This window comes from Stomoxys calcitrans, chromosome 1 (assembly GCF_963082655.1).
Source record: "Stomoxys calcitrans chromosome 1, idStoCalc2.1, whole genome shotgun sequence".
Lineage (NCBI taxonomy): Eukaryota > Metazoa > Arthropoda > Insecta > Diptera > Muscidae > Stomoxys > Stomoxys calcitrans.
This window is the reverse complement of record NC_081552.1, coordinates 181,234,977-181,248,714: the sequence shown is the minus strand read 5'-3', so window position 1 is coordinate 181,248,714 and position 13,738 is coordinate 181,234,977. Positions and strand designations below refer to the sequence as shown.

Here is a 13,738-nt window from a genome sequence, read left to right as displayed (position 1 = left end):
CAGCTACATTCAAAATGCACATAAAAATACAGTCTTATCTTCTAATGTAAATACTCTAACATATCCACACCATGCGGCCAAACATCACCAAACGCCACATGTGGGAACTTATAACACGAAACTATTATAGACTAAATGCTGCTGGCTATATTATTAAACATTTTATCTCCTAACAATTGATAAGAATTAAACTGACTGTGTGTGACCTAAGAATACAGTTCTTACAAAACTGTCCATATTGCCGGCCTTAAAAGATCCCAATCTTTTAACAATAACAACATCCAATCATTCAATTTTTATATTAATTATTTTGCTAATTAGAACTAGAATTTTTAATATAAAGATTAATTACATGACTTAATCGATGTGACACATTATTGACTCCGTTAATTTTTATACAATAATTTTTATACAATTCATGATATAATATTTGAATATTCTATCTAAGTTGGGGAAGGGCGATGGATACAGGCAGATACCGGCTGGACAAATGGCATAGCTTTTTGATGACAAAGAATAACGCAACAAGGATACCAGTGATGACAATGCACGTTGTAAAACTTAGACTATAGTGCGTTAAGTGATGTGTATCCAGATGAACAGGGAAACCCAAAAATGTATTTACCTTCGGTATGTCTGGCAACTTGTAGATTTCGATATCGTTCTTGAGTTGTAGATGGGTGAGTGGTGGTAAGGATGATGAGATGTTGAGATGGGGAAATATGTAGTTGACGTTGCTCTTGTAAGTCTCGTGCGCCCATAGTTTCATTTCTTCAGTTTCAAGAGTACAACCCGGCTGCATTCTTAATAATCCTTGATCTTGGAGCACAATGTCTTGTCGATTTCCATCACATTTGATATCGGTGGATGATCCCTTCGTTATAGAGAAAACCCAAGCATTTGGCACATGGAGCTGCTTCCAGAAATTACGAAACTTTGTAATTGCGAACTCACAGCTATCTGGAAAGACTTTTGGATAAACAAATAGCTTTACTTCGCATTCGGATGACTCTCTAGCGTTGTAGATGGGATGTATTTGGGGGCATATCGTCAAATCTTTGATTTTTTGGCATCTGGTGAATTCGTCTTCCTTCATGGTGTAAAATAACGTCTTTTCTTCGTTGATCATTAAGTAGTTGCTGTGCGTATTCAACTGGACTGACATTCCATCATGGATTATAGGGTAAGCTTGAACTGCATACGCCAAAAAGTGATCCACATTGATCAGAGGGAGCCGTATATTAAACAGCATATACTCTTGTGTAGTCCTGGTCGTCACATGAGCTATCTGTGCTAGCTCCATTGGTGATTCCGTTGGTAAATGGAGCTTCTTACCAACCTATGAATTGATTATACGTATCTGCTGCTTGAATGTCTTTAGCGGGAGAATTTCATGAAGGAAACTGCCCCGAATGTTAACCATCACATCGATCAAATCTCTCTGAATAGACTCCACTTCTTGTAATGTCGCAAGCAATTCGGTTATCCGCAGAATTATAACTTCTCTATTCTCAAGAGTGCCGATCTCCTTTTGCAGCAACTCGGAGGATTCACGCAGCTTCTCTATATTTTTGAAAACGGCTTGGTTCTGCTCCTTGATAATTCTCGCGGTGATGTCTTGAAGCGATGTCTGGTTATTTATCAGCTCCAACATTGCACTTTGGTTCGCATCACCCAAATTAATTCTCCTCACCAGCTCATCAGCATGCTCCTCATCCATCAGCCCAAATAATGAACGAAGTATTCCTCCAACAAATGGTAGCGCCGATCTTTTGTTTCTTCGAACCGGCGCTGATGACATTATGAGCTCATGTTGATTTATTATGTGATCGTGGGCTTCTCGCAACTGCTGAATTACTCTCACTTGCTTCATATCGGGTATATTCTGCATCTCGACATTAAGTTTTTCGACCGCTTTGCCGCACGCCTTTACACTCGCCACATATTCAGCCATATTTGCGTGTGCCACAATATTCCAGGAAGTTTTCGTCAATCCAACAACAGCCACTTCCTCAAAGAAGACGCCGGATTTATCAGTAAAATTAACTATTTCTACTTTAGCTCTAATTGGCTTAAAAATAGCTAACATAAACAACATTACAATGAACATATTTTTACTTTTAACATTATTTTTTCTTTCCTTCTTCATAATTATAGCCGATTTTACCGACTCATTTATTGTCTTTTTGTTTCTTATTATGGTCGATTTGTCCGACCCTTCATTATCAACTTCTTCGTCGATAGGAAAAGGACAAACATTGTGAACCGACCTTTTCGTTTCTCCATTGCTTGTCCTTACGTCTATCATCCGGCACAATCCATCCGAACCCATTCTAGTTCGGATGACCCTCCCCCGCCTCCAGCAAAGGGGCGGAAGGTTGTCCTCTTTTAATAATACCAATGTGCCCGGCTTAATATTCTAACTTTTTTCCACCCATTTGTACCTCCTTTGAAGCTCGGACAGATATTCGTTGGACCATCTATCCCAAAACTCTTCCATTCTCGCCTGTACGTCCCTCCAATGTCCTCGCAAACCTTGGTAACTTTTATTATTTTCTCCGTCAATAATTGTTGAAAAACATTCCCCGATGAGAAAATGCGAAGGCGTCAAAACACTAAAATCATTGGGATCGTCTGACAAGGGGGTTAACGGACGAGAATTTAAAACGGATTCAATCTGCGCCATGAGAGTACTCATTTCCTCAAATGTCATTGTCCCCTCTACCACTCTATTTATATGTCTCTTTACTGATTTGACACAGCTTTCCCATAAACCACCTATATGTGGCGACCTAGCCGGAATATTTAACCACTCAATATCCCGTTGAGGGCAATATTCGTCAAGGTCTTTGGTCAGGTCGCTGCTCCTAAACAGTTCATACACCTCATGTAAACTGTTAGCTGCCCCAACAAAATTTGTGCCATTATCTGAATAAATCTTCAAAGAACAACCCCTTCTGGCCACAAATCTCTTTAAAGCTCCAATAAACGCTGCTGCTGTCAAATCCGAGACTACTTCCAAATGAACAGCTTTCGTAGCGAAACACACAAATACGCAAACGTAAGCTTTGTCAGTCCTCTTTCCTCTAATCTTATAATGAATTATTATTGGTCCTAGAAAGTCAATGCCCGTATTTAAAAATGGCCTAGTCCTGATAACTCGATCTTCAGGAAGATTTCCCATAAGTTGGTGCAAATTTCTGGGCTCGGCTCTAAAACACCTGTAGCACTTACTTACCACCTTTCTTACCAGTTGCCTTCCACGTAGCGGCCAAAATTGTTGCCTAAATATTGCCAGTAACCCTTGAGGTCCTATATGCAACTTTTCAATGTGCACCTCTTCTAGCATTAATTCCACCACTCTATTTTTGTACGGAAGTATCATAGGGTGCTTCGCTTCGAAAGACAAATTGCTATTTTGTAGCCTTCCTCCTACTCTTAAAATACCATCTGAATCCAAAAACGGACACAGCGTTCTAAGATGTGAAGACTTCGTCACATTTGCCCCCTTTTTCAGAGCAGATATCTCCTGTGCAAAGCTATCCCTTTGAATGTCATGCACTATCAGCCGAAGAGCCTCTTTTTTGTATATTATAAATGACTTCGAAGGACCCTTTCTTGCTATGTTGACAAATTTTAATACCCAGGCTATTACATTTCTTAAAAATGCAAATTTGTTCCGGTGGTTTATCTTCTCCCACACCACTGTTCCTTTTACTACGACACCTACCTTAGCCATCTTTTTCAACTCGGGAATCTCAATTAGTTGTTCTGGTTCCACGAATGTCAAATAGCTTTCCTTCAAGAAGGCTGGACCTTCAAACCAATTCTTGTGGTCAAGCATTTCTTTAGGAAACACACCTCTGGATAATAAATCTGCCGGATTCTGCTGGGATGATACATGTCTCCAATTCGCTACAATAGTCTTGGTTTGAATATCGTTTACTCTATTGGAGACAAACACCTGCAGCCTAGCCGGATCAATCCTTATCCAATTCAGAACTATAGGGGAATCGGTGTAATAGAAAACATTGTCAATTTTAATTTGAAAATTTTCTTTTATTTTCGAAACTAATTCCACCAGTAATGCAGCGGCACACAGTTCTAGCCTGGGCAGCGTAACTATCTTGGTCGGTGCTACCCGAGATTTGGAGGCTACTAATCGTACCGAAATGTCACCCAATGCATTTATAGATTTCAAATAGACCACTGCTCCATAAGCTCTCATTGAAGCATCGGAGAAACCTATCAATTCAACCCTCTTAGGTTCGCAGCAAATCATGTGACGCCCTATTTTAACGTAATTGAGCGCCACCAATTCCTTCTTTATTTTGGACCATGTCGAGCCTATTTCCATAGGAACTTCGTCATCCCAATCCATCTTTAGTTTCCATAGGTCCTGTAATAATATTTTCGCAGATACAATTACGGGACCCACAAAACCAAGAGGATCAAATAGCTTAGCTGTTTCGCTCAATATTGAACGTTTCGAAAACTTTCCATCCTCCGTGGCCTTGTACTTCAGGGAAAATACGTCGCTACGCGGGCACCACATCACTCCAAGCGCCTTCACAGGCAACTCTTCGTCCTCTATATTAAGGCTCCCCTCAATATTTTCTTTTGCAATGCCCTCCAATATTTGGCTGTTATTTGCACACCATTTTCTTAACGGCATGCCGAATTCGAGCAATATTGCCTCCAAATTCCTTCTCATCTCCACAACCTCCCCAAGACAATCTCCCCCAGTCATAAGATCATCCATATAAAAGTCACTCCTTATTGCCTGAGATTCATTTGGATGTGTTGCCTCCTTTAAGTCTGCTATCCTTTGCAGACATTTTACAGCCAAATATGGAGCACATGCTGTTCCATATGTAACTGTGTTTAATGCAAATGTTCTCACCTCTTCATTCGCATTAAACCTCCAGTATATCAACTGGAATTTGCGGTCGGAATTCGCAACCCATATCTGCCGATACATCTTCTCAATATCGGCAGAAAATACATACTTATACTTCCTAAATCTGAGCAGAATACCAAATAGCTCATCTTGGATTCTAGGCCCAGTATATAGTATGTTGTTCAAGGAATAACTGGTTGATGTCTTACAAGAAGCATCAAATACCACCCTTAACTTTGTCGTTGAGCTCTCTGGCCTAAGGACGCAGTGATGAGGTAAGTAATATCCACCCTCTACACTCCTTATGTCCTTTACCACCTCCATATGACCCAATTCAAGATACTTTCTAAGGAAATCATGGTATTGTATCCTAAGGTCAGCATTCCTATTAAGCTTTTTTTCTAATGCCATGAATCTCCTCTTTGCAATAACGCCAGAACTCCCCAACACCTCAACATTTTGCTTAAATGGTAATCGTACCTCGAACTTACCGTCTTCCGCTCTCCTTACACCCTCCTCGAACAACTCCTCACACCTCTTCTCCTCTGATGTAAGCTTCACCGCTCGTGGGATCTCTTCTATCTCCCAGAACTTTTTCAGCAACTCATCACATCGAGTCTGAATTGTTGCTACAACCTTTCGCTCCTTGGAAGATTTATCAATTGTCGCGGGACCACTTACTATCCACCCCAGCTTCGTATTCTGGAGGATACTGGCCCCCGATTTAATCTTCCCATTAACCAATATCTCGTAAAATATTTCAGCCCCCACAAGCAAATCTATTCCATTCGGAATATTATACTTTGGGTCTGCCAATGACAATTCCTGCGGAATCCGATCCGCCACCACCCTTGTCTCTGGAACATTCGACAATATTGTCGTTATGACCAATGCATTCAAGTTCGTCTTGTATTTTGACGTCTTGGACTTCATCATAACCTCCACCTTTTCCTGGCACAAGGACCTGTTCCTTGACAATCCTTCAACCTCCGTTTGAGATTGTGTGCCATTTAATTTAAGTTTATCCTTTAACGCCTTCGTCATCAAACAAACTTGAGAGCCACTGTCCAACAATGCTCTGCATTGAACCCATTTATCTTCTCTATCTTTTACTAAGACAGAGGCTGTTGATAACAATACGCACGTATCCTCACAATGCTTATTGTTTACCACAGTACTTTTTGAGCACACTTTTTCCTTGTGCAACAAGGAGTTGTGCTCACCTTGGCAAGTTCTGCAGTTAATATTACTAGTGCATTTGCTTTTAAAATGCCCGCTAGCTAAACATCTGGAACATCTATTTTTTTCTAAAACAATATTCCACTTCTTTTTAATGGGCAGGACGCGAAACTTGGAACATCTATTCAAAAAATGTCCAACAGCGCAACCAAGAGGACATTTTTCCCTTGGTTCATATTGCCCCTTCGCATTTCCATCAGAACGATCTTCATTCACCTTTTGTGACTGCGTTCTAGACGAATCCCCCCATCTTGAACCTGTGTCCCCGGACTTTTGCTTACCGGAGTACCCAGAAAATTGTTGACTTGCCTCTAATGAATATTGCATCCTTCGCAAAAAATTCATTAAATCGTCAACTTTTGGGAGCTGTCCGTGTGCTCCCACAGACTGCTCAAACTGGATTCTTAAATTTTCATCCAGTTTCCTTTGCAGTACATAGCACACGAATGAGTGATACAACTCTTGTGCATCAATACGTGTTGTCTCCAAAGCCTGCAAGCTTTCTCCTACGACATCCACAAATCTTTTCACGCTTTGTGAATTGTATGCCACGGAAGGAGCATCTAAAATCGACCTAAAATATATTGATGTTGCAGCTCTTTTATTTGAGTAATGGTCTTTCAATATATTCCATGCAGTCTCAAAATATTCTTCAGTAGCGGGCAGTTTAGAAATTTTCCTACGTGCCTCGCCACTTACCTTTGCCTTCAGAATACACATCTTTTGTGTTTTTGATATTGGCTGTCCAATCACAAGTTGTTCAAAAAGTTCCCTAAACGTCTCCCATTCCTCCATCTTTCCATTAAATACTGGAATCTCCACTGATGGAAGAGAAAATGGAAGAGTCATGGGCCTAAACTCTTTTCTAGGAATCATTTGGTATTTGTCTTTTAACGCAAAGAAAAGTTCGGTTAGCTCGTCTTCACCAAATTCCTTCGAATATTCAAAATAATTCGTTTGAGCGGTGTTAAATACCTCTCGCACCTCTTCGCGAGAAATGTCTTTTTCCATGGCCTCATTTATAATAAACTCTAAATCGCTCAGAGAGTACTTGAAGTGTGATTCCAACCAATGCGGTGAATTACGACTTCTCTGTCTCTCTGATGACGCCGAATTTCTCTCCGCAATCTTCCTGTCATCAACCGTTTTCGTCACGGTTGGCATCACTTTAGGAACTGCTCCTCCTGATGCAAAATTTCCAGGAAGAGGAAATTCGTTCAGTGTAAGGGTAGAAGCCGTCCTAGCTCCACCTGCCTTAACCACAATAACGTCATAGAGGCTCCGGAATTTCTCCATGACATCCCTCACCTCGCTTACGAAAGAACCCTTATAGTAGGGGTTCATACTAAGCGTATGCGATGGTGATTGGAGTTCCTTATCATTCGCCTCAAATTCACCCTTAGTTGCAGTGAAAGAGATATAAATGTCATTTATTTTCTCCATGACATCTTCTCCCAATACACTACACTTTGCCAATTGTCCTAACTCATTGTACAATTTAGTAATATATTCCCCAACTTCTTTCTGACGAGAAATCAGTTCTAGGGCCATTATTACTTTTTTTTTCTTTTTCTTTAATAATAAAAAAATAAAAGTTAAAAAACTCACTTACCGACTTTTTTAGTTTTAATTAAACTTAGGTTGTTATTATTTTTAAGTTTACACGACGCGAATTGAATCAATTTTGTTTTTGTTTTTAATATTTGATTTATAATAAAATATATTACTTTTTGTGAGCTATATAACTCCAGATATATACTTTTAAATATTTTCACTTTTAAATAAATTGTAATTTTTTTTTTCAAAAATTTACAATCATTTTCTTTTAAATATTTCTCTTTGAAATATTTTTATATTTTATTACTTGCTTTTTTCTTTTTTACAAAGCACCCACAAAAACTTTCACACTCAAACAGAACAAACAAAAAAAAAAATAACACCACACTTTTTTATATGTATATTTTTTCTCTTTAAAAAAAAAAACTTTTTTTTTTTCTTTTCTTTGCGCGTTTTTTTTACTTGGGGTCACCACATGGAGAACTTGGGGCGGATAATAATAAAAAGACGTAGTTGTTGTCAGGTTGCGAACTAAAATTGAACTCACTTTATTAAAATCAATTTCTTAACTCTAAACCTAAATCTATATGTACAAATATCTTAACATATACGGTCACACACGCAGCGATATGCCTATTTAAAGATGCACTTAAGACCACCCTAGACAAATGCAGCTACATTCAAAATGCACATAAAAATACAGTCTTATCTTCTAATGTAAATACTCTAACATATCCACACCATGCGGCCAAACATCACCAAACGCCACATGTGGGAACTTATAACACGAAACTATTATAGACTAAATGCTGCTGGCTATATTATTAAACATTTTATCTCCTAACAATTGATAAGAATTAAACTGACTGTGTGTGACCTAAGAATACAGTTCTTACAAAACTGTCCAGCAGCTATATCCAAATCTGGACCGATCTGTACCACATTGCAGAAGTATGTCAAGGGGCTTAACTTAACTTACTGTCCCAAATTTCGGTGACATCGGGCAATAAATGCGCCTTTCATGGGCCCAAAACCTAAAATCGAGAGTTCGGTCTATATGGCAGCTATATCCAAATCTGGACCGATCTGGGCCAAATTGACGAAGGATATCAAAGGGCCTAACACAAATCACTGTCGCAAATTTCAGCAAATCGGATAATAAATTTCGCTTTTATGGGTCTTAGACCCTAAATTGACCGGTCTATATGGGGGATAAGTCAACATATAGTCCGATGTAGCCCATCTTCGAACTTAACCTGCTTATGGACAAAAAAAGAACCTGTACAAAATTTCTGCTCAATATCTCTATTTTTGAAGACTGTAGCGGGATTTCAACAGACCGACGGACAGACGGACGGATTTTTACGCTGACCAAGAATATATATACTTTATAAGGTCGGAAATGGATATTTCGATGTGTTGCAAACGGAATGACAAAATGAATATACCCCCCGGTGGTGGGTATAAAAAGAATCTGTGCCAAATTTCAGCTCAATATCTCTATTTTTAAAGACTGTAGCGTGATTTCAACAGACAGACGGACATGACTAGATCGTCTTAGATTTTTACGCTGATCAAGAATATATATACTTTATTGAGTCGGAAATGGATATTTATGTGTTGCAAACGGAATGACAAAATGAATATACCCCCATCCTTCGGTGGTGGGTATAATGACGCATGGGTTAAAAATCAGTCTATGACGCTAAATTCCTAGGTGCGAATCTTAACCAAAACCAGTGGAGCGGCAAATCTAAAACCCGGGAGTAGGCTTAGTTCTTAGTCCTTGGAGTCCATCTCCAAAGACCCAACATCTGAGGTGGTGGTAAAAGGCCGTAGTATGTTGTCTGCTACCGAAGCCTCGACTGGTGCAGCGGCTTCTCCAGGCTCCATTAGCCGACACACGACTGGTCTGTAGAGGCTTTTACTAAAGATATCTGGTTCGAGTCTTAAGGACAAGGCCGAACCTATTCTATTTTCGCATGCCTATAATTTGCCTAGGCTATCGGCCTTCCTCGGCAAACCAACACGCTCTTTAAGAGGTTGGAATAATAGAAGACGCCTCGTTCTCGGGTTTATTGAGAGGCTTAGTGGTGCGAATGATCCAAAGACTCTCACTAATAGGGAGAGAGACTCCCTAAATTGGGATGGGGGAATCGCTGCAAAGGCTACACGTCTAGATTCGGAAACTACACTGCAGTCAGTCAAAAGGCTGCGGTCACCTGGAGGATATCCCATGCCTAAAAGAACTAGGGCGAACTATAGTAAGATGGGTGCAAGAACCTTTGCTAATGTCGCTAGGCACAATTTGGTGATGCCAGATGTCGACAAGGCAGAAGAACAGGGCTGCATACCTAGGAATAATTGGAGTGGGATAGTCAATGGACTGTCATCAGTATACTCCGATGTTCTTGCGATATTTCCTGGATCTCCTCCAGTTTGTGACGATGCAGGCTGGTATCGGGGCCGATACCAACTAATTGACTTCGTGGATCAACGCTCAATTGAAATGAATCGTTGCGCCTTAATATAGATTAGTGAGATCTGGCCACGCGCAGCCCTGGATTTAGTCGAGAAGGAAAATATTCCTTCTCGACCAAAGCCGCACGCTTGGATATCAAGGATTTCCGCAGATCCTGAATCCATACTTGGAAGACTAAGGGAATGTAATCAAATCTTTCGACCACCGACTGGAAGATTGGTAGATTGGATGAGGTTGATAGTGACCGGAGACATGCAGTATACGAAACTATACTCCGGCTGTCTCGCAGACCTCAACAAGTCTAACACAACAGTGGCGGATGTTCTGAATCTTGACTATGGTCCGGTTTTTGCAGATAAATATCCACCATTGTGAGGCCTCTTCGGCGGCACTAAAGGTCCTCCTGATGGCAGGGGGATTTGACGTGGTTCGTGTTCTAAGAATTCTGGGATTTAAACTACTCAAGGGTAGGGGGAATGCGAGACACAGAGCCTGTATTCTTGCAAAGAGTAGCCTAAATGTTTTTCTTCTTCCGTCGCTAAGCACTGAAGATTCAGTAGTAATCAGCCTTGGAATAAATTAGTGACATTACTGGCTGGCTTCCCTATACATGGCACACGATTCAGAGATGCCGCCTTCAAGCTTTAAGTTGCTGGTTGTAGCTGCTTCTGCAGGGCAAAAGAGCCTCGTTGTAGGAAGTGATGCTAATGCACATCACCAGATAAGGGCAAGTTCGGATGCCAACGAAAGGTGTGAGCTGCTTATCAAATAAAGGGGATAAACCGAACTTTATTACCGGGAACAGGTAGGATGTACTAGATATTACCTTTGGATCGGCAGATATAAGCGAAAGAATATGCGACTGGAAAGTGTTGGATGATCACAGCTTCTCTGATCATCGTCATATTAGTTTCAGCCTAGGAGAAAATTCTGCAGAAGTGGTCCCTCGGCTAAACAGAAGAAATGCGGATATGGGGATATGGATAAATCTCAGCAAATATTATGCACGAAGGCTGCATGAAGGCCCCGAATAACTCGCTTGAGTCAGCATGTCCTTGTGCCAAGCTAAGAGGCAAACAGCAACTCCAGAGCTGATTGATCTAAGGAAGGACTGTAGAATACTCTTCAACAGAGCGAAGGCAACAAGAGTACCACACGATTAGGACATCTATAAGGCTGACAAAATATAAGGGCGAGCTGAGAAAGGCTTAGAACAATCTGCATCTCCGTGGAGGATACATCTGAGGCCTATAGGCTAAGGAATATTCTGTCCTCGAGACCTACTACGATGGGATATATTCAGAAGTCAGAGAATATATGGACAATGTCTAGTGAGGAAACACTAGAACTACTCGTTGATCCTAAAATCCTTTGGCGAAAAGAAGTTTCGATTACTTTAAGTCGCTAAGACCTGATAACGTATCACCGATTGAATTACAAGCTGTGTCTGATAGACTGGTTCCCTGGCTTATAGAGATATAGTCTGCTTGTATCAGCATATCATATATACCTGCGCGATGGTATATATTATATATATTTTTGAACACAAAAATCGCCCTCGACTGTTGCAGATCTCTCAACAAGATAGCTGAATGGTTCGAAACTCACCTTTTCTGGGTGCCGAGCCAAAAAGATATCCGAGGGAATCGTAAAGCGGACGAGCTTGCGAGACTGGGAACTTCCATACACATTCCAAGCCAACTGGAGTCTGTGCGTTTGTCACTAGCGACATGTAAGCTAAGTTTTCAGGATCAGACTCGAAGGGTACGAATGATGGTCATAAAGAGTGTGCTGTGAGTATTCCAAAACTAAATGGCATAATCTAGGCTTGTTGAAATCTATAGCCTTACTGTCACTCGCTAGAACAGATGTCTCAGTCATTGGACCGTCATGACAGGTTACTGTTTAATCGGGATGCCTGTAACGACTTATGAAGAAGCTGTGAGGACATCAAAGAAGAAGAGACTATAGAACACCTACAGCGTGTGTGTGTGTCCTGCTCTAGCAGTCAGAAGGAGTTCCACTTTAGGTTCTCATTTCTTGAAACTGTAAATTTAGCTGTTGTTGGACTTTTTAAAGCAATCTGGATGGTTCAACGTAGAAATAAAGGGTGATTTTTTAAGAGCTATAGGAAAGTTTTTCAAAAATTAAAAAATGCATGAAATTTTTATTTGAAACGATAGTACGGTCCTTATAATTTAATGTTTGAAGATTATTTCATGGGAATGTTGACCGTGACTGCGTGTCGAATGGTCCATCCGCTCAGTCCAATTTTAACGTACCAATTCCAACATTTCGGCCAGTATCTCACTAATAAATGCTTCATTCTTGTCTTTCATTGCGCCACTTGAAGCGGGCTTGTCTGTTTCGACATGAGCTTTAATATAGCATCACAAACAAATAGTGTAAAGGTGTTAAATCGTACAATCTAGGCGGCTAATTGACCGGTCCCGAACGTGAAATAAAATGTTCACCGAACTCGCCTTTCAATAAGTCCATTGTTACGCGTGCTGTGTGGCATGTGGCACCGTCTTATTGAAACCACTTGTCATGCAAGTCAAGCTCATGCATTACGGGGGAAAAAAGTTGGCTATCGTCTCAGGGTTGCGCTCACCATCCACAGTTACGTTACGATTCGCATCATCTTTGAAGGAGTACTGTCCATAAACGGCACACTTAAATTGACAATCCTGCTTATTAACGTACCCATGGAGCCAAAAATGAGCTTCGTCGTAAAATGGAAGAAGCGCGAAATGAATTAAATTCTACAGTGGCTCAAAGCGAAAGAATTGTTTACCTTGTATCGTTCGGTTGTGTTGTTGGGTCTTTAATTAAAACTCAAAACTAATTAAAACTCAAACCTGGTAACACCTATCACGGAATTGCTCAACCCCATTAAGAACAACTTTCTTCATTGTATTCAATACTTAAACCGAGAAAAACAAAAAAAAAAAAAAAGATGAGTACCCCAACAATGCCATCCCAATCTTCGAATCCACGCGATTTTTCACGGCCCCTCGACCCTAATGAAAGCATCAGCATGGATTCCAAGGCAGTCAAGAGGAACCGTGATAGCGTGTTACACAGCACATTGGTTGGTAACATCACAAAGACACCAAGGCTCTCTGACTCTCCACTTCGCTTGATGCAGATATTGGATGACCGTTTTGAGAAGCTAAGCGATAGAATCGAAGATCGTATGAAATCATTGTTAAAAGAATCTGAAAACCGAATCTTAAATGAACTAGACAAAAGATTATGCGAGTTACGTGCAGACATTGCTGATATCTGTGATAGAGTCACGAAACTAGAGACTGCAGTATGTGAAATCGATGTGCTCAAACTGGAATTAAAAGAGATCAAACTGCAAGTCTTACGTCAAGAAAATACTCCGGTTGCTGCAGATCTTCGTATAAATGGAATCCCTTTCAATGAAAATGAAAACCTAAACAACATTTTCACAAAAATATGCACAAGCTGTAATATTCCGACTCCAAAACTCAAATCTATACACCGGCTAAGAAACAGAAACAACACTAAAGAAAGAAATTCACCAGATG

At 40.4% G+C, this 13,738-nt stretch overlaps 1 protein-coding gene across 1 annotated transcript in view; it reads left to right on the top strand.

Moving 5' to 3' along the window:
• Positions 1-13,738, top strand: part of LOC106093651 (uncharacterized) — a 367,744-nt gene that overhangs the window by 166,687 nt on the left and 187,319 nt on the right. The gene's annotated exons all lie outside the window — the stretch shown is intronic.